This window comes from Xenopus tropicalis, chromosome 6 (assembly GCF_000004195.4).
Source record: "Xenopus tropicalis strain Nigerian chromosome 6, UCB_Xtro_10.0, whole genome shotgun sequence".
Taxonomy (NCBI): Eukaryota; Metazoa; Chordata; class Amphibia; order Anura; family Pipidae; genus Xenopus; species Xenopus tropicalis.
The window spans coordinates 152,068,841-152,076,863 of record NC_030682.2 but is presented as its reverse complement, the minus strand read 5'-3'; the positions used below and the strand labels follow the sequence as shown (position 1 = coordinate 152,076,863).

Here is an 8,023-nt window from a genome sequence, read left to right as displayed (position 1 = left end):
GCCTTTGGCAAGCATCCATGCAAATGCAGTGATTTGGGGTTTTCTGATAAAAGAAATATATTGTAAACAAAGTGATAGACAGGGGGTGCATTGGGGGCGGAGCTTAGGAGGATCCCCATAATCTGAGCGGTCATTTACTTACAGACTAAAGTGCAAACTAATCCAAAGATTCCATGGTTTTGATTGGCCTAAGGAATGTCATGATAATGAAAGCAAATTTCTGATTGGTTGCTACAACTAGTACTAACAAGTCTTGCTACAAAGAAAAATCTATTGCCCCTTCTGTGTGTGCAGGGCATGGCTGATGCCCAGTGTGTGGTCAAGATGAAATGCATTGTGGGAAATGTGTGTATGGCTGATAGAGCGCAGGATTGGGAGGGGCTGGGGGTTGGGACATTCTCAGGGCCTGTCCTTTTATACTGAGCCATTGTTGGACTGTGTGTGCACTGGATCTTGCCCTATTGCCCTCTCCCAGAGACACCTCCATGGGTATTTATAAGGGACAAGTCTCCCTAATGTTGAATGGTTTGTTATCCAATGGGAATAAACAGTGTCTGGAATGTGAGCTCTGATTGGTTCTCATGAAATTGTTCCTATTTGTAACTTTTCCCACCAACTAAAAAGTCTATTTATCTTTACTGATCCACTCGTGTGTTGTATTTTTCTATTGCGCATTAAGGGAGGGGCCTTTCCAAGGGCCACATGTTGGGCAGCCTCCTGGCATCCGGTACCACAAGTCTGTCCTGCTTGGTTCTGAGAATGCTGGGATCCGGGAAATGGATCTCTGCGAGGAAACGGTTTCATGTTACATTAAGTGTGGGAGGGAAATGATTGAAATGATAAATGGACATTGGTGGAATTGCACTATATCCGGCCCAGAGGCAGCCCCACCCACGAGGAGCATCGCTGTAGCAGCTTTGCCTTGAGCAGATTGGCTCACTGTGGCGCCATGTTACTTCCCATAGCTGCCCCCGGTACTGTGAGTGCCTCTGATCTACTGGGTCACATGGTAAAATCCTTCTTTTAGAACCTGTAAAAGCAAGTGCATTTGTTTGATCTGTTCTGCCCCTGCAGGCTCCTAATAATAATGCCACTCCCCCAAATGTCATGTGATACGGATATGAACAAACCCCAGATCTTCCACACAAAAGAGTCAGACTTACTGGCCTGTATTTGCCATGTTTTGTCTCTTGGACTGTTCTATACTAGAATATGTAATTCTCAAGTTCCCCAGTTCCACACATCACCCTTTTATCTGCAATATCTGCATCCTGTGATGTCATTTCCCTGCAATGTCATCATCCTCCGATGTCATTGTTGTGCTACATCATCCTCCGATGTCATTGTCCTGCGACATCATCCTCCAATGTCATTGTCCTGCGACATCATCCTCCGATGTCATTGTCCTGCGACATCATCCTCCAATGTCATTGTTGTGCTACATCATCCTCCGATGTCATTGTCCTGCGACGACATCCTCCAATGTCATTGTTGTGCTACATCATCCTCCGATGTCATTGTCCTGCGACGACATCCTCCAATGTCATTGTCCTGCGACATCATCCTCCAATGTCATTGTTGTGCTACATCATCCTCCGATGTCATTGTCCTGCGACATCATCCTCCGATGTCATTGTCCTTGCGACATCATCCTCCAATGTGATTGTTGTGCTACATCATCCTCCAATGTCATTGTTGTGCTACATCATCCTCCGATGTCATTGTCCTGCGACATCTTCCTCCAATGTCATTCTCCTGCGACATCATCCTCCGATGTCATTCTCCTGCGACATCATCCTCCGATGTCATTCTCCTGCGACATCATCCTCCGATGTCATTGTCCTGCGACATCTTCCTCCGATGTCATTCTCCTGCGACATCATCCTCCGATGTCATTCTCCTGTGACATCATCCTCCTATTTCATTGTCCTGCGACATCATCCTCCGATGTCATTGTCCTGCGACATCATCCTCCGATGTCATTGTCGTGCGACATCATCCTCCGATGTCATTGTCCTGCGAGGTTGCCAAACTAACAGATCTTGTCCCAATATGCCCACCCAAAGGTAGCCGATATCGGGCCCTAGGGCCAAATTATTGACACTGGTGGGAAGAGGCGCCATCGAACCGAGGACTGCATCAATGAGCCAATGTGCTCCCTGATCCGAAGGAAAGTCAAACCTGCCCGATCGAAATCTGCCCAATTTTAGGCCAGTTATTGGTTGGGGGGGGCCCATAGACTGGCAGATAAGCTGCTGAATTGGTCTGAAGGATTCGTTATTCCGTCACCTTATCTTCCCTGCTCCGGCCCCTGGGTTTGTTATTCCGTCACCTTATCTTCCCTGCTCCGGCCCCTGGGTTCGTTATTCCGGCACCTTATCTTCCCTCCTCCGGCCCCTGGGTTCGTTATTCCGGCACCTTATCTTCCCTCCTCCGGCCACAGGATTCGTTATTCCGGCACCTTATCTTCCCTCCTCCGGCCCCTGGGTTCGTTATTCCGGCACCTTATCTTCCCTCCTCCGGCCCCTGGGTTCGTTATTCCGGCACCTTATCTTCCCTCCTCCGGCCCCTGGGTTCGTTATTCCGGCACCTTATCTTCCCTCCTCCGGCCACAGGATTCGTTATTCCGGCACCTTATCTTCCCTCCTCCGGCCCCTGGGTTTGTTATTCTGTCACCTTATCTTCCCTCCTTCGGCCCCTGGGTTCGTTATTCCGGCACCTTATCTTCCCTCCTCCGGCCCCTGGGTTCGTTATTCCGGCACCTTATCTTCCCTCCTCCGGCCACAGGATTCGTTATTCCGGCACCTTATCTTCCCTCCTCCGGCCCCTGGGTTTGTTATTCTGTCACCTTATCTTCCCTCCTTCGGCCCCTGGGTTCGTTATTCCGGCACCTTATCTTCCCTTCTCCGGCCCCTGGGTTTGTTATTCCGTCACCTTATCTTCCCTCCTCCGGCCCCTGGGTTTGTTATTCCGGCACCTTATCTTCCCTCCTCCGGCCCCTGGGTTTGTTATTCTGTCACCTTATCTTCCCTCCTCCGGCCCCTGGGTTTGTTATTCCGTCACCTTATCTTCCCTCCTCCGGCCCCTGGGTTTGTTATTCCGGCACCTTATCTTCCCTCCTCCGGCCCCTGGGTTCGTTATTCCGGCACCTTATCTTCCCTCCTCCGGCCCCGGGGTTTGTTATTCCGTCACCTTATCTTCCCTCCTCCGGCCACAGGATTCGTTATTCCGGCACCTTATCTTCCCTCCTCCGGCCCCTGGGTTTGTTATTCTGTCACCTTATCTTCCCTCCTTCGGCCCCTGGGTTCGTTATTCCGGCACCTTATCTTCCCTCCTCCGGCCCCTGGGTTCGTTATTCCGGCACCTTATCTTCCCTCCTCCGGCCCCTGGGTTCGTTATTCCGGCACCTTATCTTCCCTCCTCCGGCCACAGGATTCGTTATTCCGGCACCTTATCTTCCCTCCTCCGGCCCCTGGGTTTGTTATTCTGTCACCTTATCTTCCCTCCTTCGGCCCCTGGGTTCGTTATTCCGTCACCTTATCTTCCCTCCTCCGGCCCCTGGGTTTGTTATTCCAGTACCTTATCTTTCCTCTTCCGGCCCCTGGGTTTGTTATTCCGGCACCTTATCTTCCCTCCTCCGGGCCTTGGGTTCGTTATTCCGGCACCTTATCTTCCCTCCTCCGGCCCCTGGGTTTGTTATTCCGGCACCTTATCTTTCCTCTTCCGGCCCCTGGGTTCATTATTCCGGCACCTTATCTTCCTTCCTCGGCCACTGAGTTCGTTATTCCGTCACCTTATCTTCCCTCCTCCGGCCCCTGGGTTTGTTATTCCGGCACCTTATCTTCCCTCCTCCGGCCCCTGGGTTCGTTATTCCGGCACCTTATCTTCCCTCCTCCGGCCCCTGGGTTCGTTATTCCGGCACCTTATCTTCCCTCCTCCGGCCCCTGGGTTCGTTATTCCGGCACCTTATCTTCCCTCCTCCGGCCCCTGGGTTCGTTATTCCGTCACCTTATCTTCCCTCCTCCGGCCCCTGGGTTTGTTATTCCGGCACCTTATCTTCCCTCCTCCGGCCCCTGGGTTCGTTATTCCGGCACCTTATCTTCCCTCCTCCGGCCCCTGGGTTCGTTATTCCGGCACCTTATCTTCCCTCCTCCGGCCCCTGGGTTCGTTATTCCGGCACCTTATCTTTCCTCCTCCGGCCCCTGGGTTTGTTATTCCGGCACCTTATCTTTCCTCTTCCGGCCCCTGGGTTTATTATTCCGGCACCTTATCTTCCCTCCTCCGGCCCCTGGGTTCGTTATTCCGTCACCTTATCTTCCCTCCTCCGGCCCCTGGGTTCGTTATTCCGGCACCTTATCTTTCCTCTTCCGGCCTCTGGGTTTGTTATTCCGTCACCTTATCTTCCCTCCTCCGGCCCCTGGGTTTGTTATTCCGGCACCTTATCTTCCTTCCTCGGCCACTGGGTTCGTTATTCTGGCACCTTATCTTCCCTCCTCCGGCCCCTGGGTTCCTTATTCCGTCACCTTATTTTACCTCCTCCGGCCCCTGGGTTCGTTATTCCGGCACCTTATCTTTCCTCTTCCGGCCCCTGGGTTCGTTATTCCGGCACCTTATCTTCCCTCCTCTGGCCCCGGGTTCGTTATTCCGGGACACCTTATCTTCCCTCCTCCGGCCCCTGGGTTTGTTATTCCGTCACCTTATCTTCCCTCCTCCGGCCCCTGGGTTCGTTATTCCGTCACCTTATCTTCCCTCCTCCGGCCCCTGGGTTCGTTATTCCGGCACCTTATCTTCCCTCCTCCGGCCCCTGGGTTCGTTATTCCGGCACCTTATCTTTCCTCTTCCGGCCCCTGGGTTCGTTATTCCGGCACCTTATCTTCCCTCCTCCGGCCCCTGGGCTCGTTATTCCGGCACCTTATCTTCCCTCCTCTGGCCCCGGGTTCGTTATTCCGGCACCTTATCTTCCCTCCTCCAGCCCCTGGGTTCTGTCTGCACAGCAGGAAATTAGGGCTGATTAATGGTCCTTATCTAAATCACTAATTATTGCTTTACAGCCTGGGAAAATAAAAGGGAAAGTATAACAATCATTTAATGAAAAAGCCTCAAAGGCGGCAATAAAACCCCATTCATGTGACTTCCCTATCAACATTTCATCATTAACCCTTTCCTAGACACGAGCGCTCTCTGTGGCTGCCGAGGGGCAGATAAGTAGCCCAGTGTGACTGGCCGGGCTGATAGGCTTGTGTGTCCCTCAGGAACATTATGTATGTGGGGGCTCTCACGTTACATACCCCCCCTCACGTAAGCCCTCAGCCAATCAGATTTAAATGTACTGTATGTACTGCATTACAGGAATGGGCCTCTTGCCTGCAGCTGCTGCTAAACTACAGTTCCCAGCATGCCATGTTGGATTGCACCAATGTACTGAAAAGAACACTTGCTCAGTGTAACTGAGGCTTCTCCCGAGTGACAGTACCTGCTAGGCCAGTGCTGCTTCTGTGGTACCGAGGGCCGGAACTCTCTTGGTGGCAGCGCAGCAAAAACCCCAATGGTTGGTGATGGGATATCCCCCCCCTCATTCATATGTGAAAGAATTATATTATGTCATATTAAGACACACCCTTAAATCCATATGCCTCCTCCTCCCCTGTGGGAATGACAGCAACCCCAAGGATACAATTACACACCTTAGGGACCAGCTATTTCCAACTGACACGGGCAGAGTATGGCACACACAGGCAGCATAGGGCAGGCAGAGTATGGCACACACAGGCAGCATAGGGCAGGCAGAGTATGGCACACACAGGCAGCGTAGGGCAGGCAGAGTATGGCACACACAGGCAGCGTAGGGCAGGCAGAGTATGGCACACACAGGCAGGGTAGGGCAGGCAGAGTATGGCACACACAGGCAGCATGGGGCAGGCAGAGTATGGCACACACAGGCAGGGTAGGGCAGGCAGAGTATGGCACACACAGGCAGGGTAGGGCAGGCAGAGTATGGCACACACAGGCAGCATAGGGCAGGCAGAGTATGGCACAAACAGGCAGCATAGGGCAGGGAGAGTATGGCACACACAGGCAGCATAGGGCAGGGAGAGTATAGCACACACAGGCAGCATACAGTGACATAATGGAGGTGCGAACAGGTGAACAATATTGTCGCTTACATTCTGAGCCTGAGGTGTGAACAATGCAGGATTATATGGTACTGGCCATACTAAGCCGTGTACTGTGAGTTACTGTCGCTGAGGTGGAAATGGTTTGAGTGTTACTTGCACACAGGCTATAGAGAGAGTGAGGGGCGGGCAGGGGCTGTTTGATAGTCACAGGGGGAGGGGCAGGGGCTGTTTGAGAGTCACAGGGGGAGGGGCAGGGGCTGTTTGAGAGTCACAGGGGGAGGGGCAGTTTGAGAGTCACAGGGGGAGGGGCCTTAGGGCCGAAGCACAAGAGGAGGAAAAGTCACCCTAGTGCTCGCCTACGGCCATACCACCCTGAAAGCGCCCGATCTCGTCTGATCTCGGAAGCTAAGCAGGGACGGGCCTGGTTAGTACCTGGATGGGAGACCGCCTGGGAATACCTGGTGCTGTAGGCTTTTGCATTTTGCCATTCTGACCAGCAGGAGGCAGTGTTCTCAATGCTTTTCTGCATTGATTCTGAGAAAAGCGCAACTTTCGGCCCCTCATTTGACTCTCTAGTCAGAGCAGGGGGGCTTTTTGCTGCTGCTTGCCGGGGCAAGGGTGCTGGACTGGTCGGCAGCCACCGAGCAAAGTGGGTGGCTAGTGGGCCGCTTTGCAGCAAAAGAAGGCTCGCTTTGCGCTCTTCCCTCCCCCTCAGCTCCCGCACAGACAGGTAACAATCTTGTGAAGCGCACAGAGAAGGCTATAGGATTGCACGCGCCATTGCCGATTGGCCCTGAGCAGCCAGTGTTGTGCCGGGCGGCCCATAGCCGACTGCTAGCAATGAGAGTGCGCGCGGAGGGGCCTGCGAGCGCGGGAATGTGGGGGGCTTGCATGAGGTTGCACACAGGCTATAGAAAGAGTGAGGGGCGGGCAGGGGCTGTTTGAGAGTCACAGGGGGAGGGGCAGTTTGAGAGTCACAGGGGGAGGGGCCTTAGGGCCGAAGCACAAGAGGAGGAAAAGTCACCCTAGTGCTCGCCTACGGCCATACCACCCTGAAAGCGCCCAATCTCGTCTGATCTCGGAAGCTAAGCAGGGACGGGCCTGGTTAGTGCCTGGATGGGAGACCGCCTGGGAATACCTGGTGCTGTAGGCTTTTGCATTTTGCCATTCTGACCAGCAGGAGGCAGTCTTCTCAATGCTTTTCTGCATTGATTCTGAGAAAAGTGCGCCTTTCGGCCCCTCATTTGACTCTCTAGTCAGAGCAGGGGGGCTTTTTGCTGCTGCTTGCCGGGGCAAGGGTGCTGGACTGGTCGGCAGCCACCGAGCAAAGTGGGTGGCTAGTGGGCCGCTTTGCAGCAAAAGAAGGCTCGCTTTGCGCTCTTCCCTCCCCCTCAGCTCCCGCACAGACAGGTAACAATCTTGTGAAGCGCACAGAGAAGGCTATAGGATTGCACGCGCCATTGCCGATTGGCCCTGAGCAGCCAGTGTTGTGCCGGGCGGCCCATAGCCGACTGCTAGCAATGAGAGTGCGCGCGGAGGGGCCTGCGAGCGCGGGAATGTGGGGGGCTTGCATGAGGTTGCACACAGGCTATAGAAAGAGTGAGGGGCGGGCAGGGGCTGTTTGAGAGTCACAGGGGGAGGGGCAGGGGCTGTTTGAGAGTCACAGGGGGAGGGGCAGGGGCTGTTTGAGAGTCACAGGGGGAGGGGCCTTAGGGCCGAAGCACAAGAGGAGGAAAAGTCACCCTAGTGCTCGCCTACGGCCATACCACCCTGAAAGCGCCCAATCTCGTCTGATCTCGGAAGCTAAGCAGGGACGGGCCTGGTTAGTGCCTGGATGGGAGACCGCCTGGGAATACCTGGTGCTGTAGGCTTTTGCATTTTGCCATTCTGACCAGCAGGAGGCAGTC

General features: G+C 53.9%; 3 non-coding genes across 3 annotated transcripts; all 3 read left to right on the top strand.

The window, feature by feature from the left end:
• Positions 1 to 6,470: 6,470 nt before the first annotated feature.
• On the top strand, positions 6,471 to 6,589 carry LOC116411897. The gene has a single exon (XR_004223445.1). It is a non-coding gene; the product is annotated as a 5S ribosomal RNA (ribosomal RNA).
• A 561-nt stretch (positions 6,590 to 7,150) lies between these two features.
• Positions 7,151 to 7,269, top strand: LOC116411799. Its single transcript, XR_004223365.1, has one exon. It is a non-coding gene; the product is annotated as a 5S ribosomal RNA (ribosomal RNA).
• Positions 7,270 to 7,868: 599 nt separating this feature from the next.
• Positions 7,869 to 7,987, top strand: LOC116411798. Its single transcript, XR_004223364.1, has one exon. It is a non-coding gene; the product is annotated as a 5S ribosomal RNA (ribosomal RNA).
• Positions 7,988 to 8,023: the final 36 nt, after the last annotated feature.